The sequence below is a fragment of the Triturus cristatus genome, chromosome 8 (genome assembly GCF_964204655.1).
Source record: "Triturus cristatus chromosome 8, aTriCri1.1, whole genome shotgun sequence".
Classification (NCBI taxonomy): domain Eukaryota; kingdom Metazoa; phylum Chordata; class Amphibia; order Caudata; family Salamandridae; genus Triturus; species Triturus cristatus.
The window spans coordinates 740,094,591-740,095,950 of NC_140591.1; the positions used below are offsets into that span (position 1 = coordinate 740,094,591).

A 1,360-nucleotide genomic window follows, 5' to 3' on the forward strand; every position below is an offset into this window, starting at 1 on the left:
AATTGAGTAAAAGAAGGGCCCTGATGTGATAGTTATTATATGTAGCCTGTAAGATAGTCAAACATGCAGGCTAGGAAGGAAGATGAAAATATAAATGTATTAGAAAAACACCTAAAGGCGAGTGATATGCTTTCATTCATGCATGGCTAGGAAAAATCACCATACTGTTGCAAACATTCTTACACCACCGACTGGAAATAAATGATTCTGACATTAAACGTAAAGGTGACAATGCATTTGTATCATCACCTTGAGAAGGATCATCTTGGAATTGAGCCGAGGGCCTCTGCACTCAAAGCCAGAAACGCTCCACTAAAATAGGATTCCTGTTGGTGCCAACATTTCTCCATGTTAATGCTTGTTCTAGGTGAGCAGTGAACCGATTGCAGGGCTCTTTTGACAGCAAGGTCTGAGAACCAACAGATACATCCACACGCCGATTACTTTAGTGTTTTGAGAGAATTCCCTTTCTTGGAACGAGATTGCATGAAATAATCTTCAGGGCTTGGACAATTCCATGGCAAAACGGCACCTATCAACATTGTAGCCAACACAATATAACAACTGTTTCTGCCCGGTTTCGAACCGGGGACCTTTCGCGTGTGAGGCGAATGTGATAACCACTACACTACAGAAACAGATACTTACAGTTGATTTTTCTATAATGAAACTGCTCAGAACTGGCTATTCCAAGGGCCTCTGGCTTGAGATTTCTTTCATGCAACCTGCCCGACATCCCTAGCAGAACGCTCGTACATGCTATGCAAGACCAGAATTTTTGTAAAATTCGTAAAGAGAAATGTTTGGTATTAGCTCAGACTGGGCAGGGCTGAAGCATGAGACTCTAGCGCCATGCACGACCAGAATTTTTGTAAAATTCGTCAAGAGAAATGTTTGGTATTAGCTCAGACTGGGCAGGGCTGAAGCATGAGACTCTAGCAAAGAATTATCCACTACTGCAAAGAAAAAATTGATGTTGGCTTTGAAACGCAAACTTCAAAACAACTTGAAAAGAGTACCAAGAAAAGGGCTCGTCCGGGATTTGAACACGGGACCTCTAGCCCCCAAAGCGAGAATCATACCCCTAGATCAACGAGCCCTCAAAATCCTCTTACCTCTCACAAGCTAATACCGGCTCTAAGCCCGCAATGAAGATCATGCTGGTATCTTTATCATGCTTGGTCTGTGAATACGCATGAAAGTCAGTCTCAACTTACCCTTTCTCAAACGATAGCACTATCATTTACAAGGGTCTCCTTTTATTTCGTCCCAGCTTTGGACACGTCTTACAGGAAGTCAGCCCTTATTTATATATTTCTGCAGTGGCTGAAGCTTAATGAGAAAGAGTAACAAGTTGTTT

At 42.3% G+C, this 1,360-nt stretch overlaps 1 non-coding gene across 1 annotated transcript; it reads right to left on the reverse strand.

Moving 5' to 3' along the window:
• Nucleotides 1–565: 565 nt before the first annotated feature.
• Nucleotides 566–638, reverse strand: TRNAV-CAC (transfer RNA valine (anticodon CAC)). Its single transcript has one exon. It is a non-coding gene; the product is annotated as a tRNA-Val (tRNA).
• Nucleotides 639–1,360: the final 722 nt, after the last annotated feature.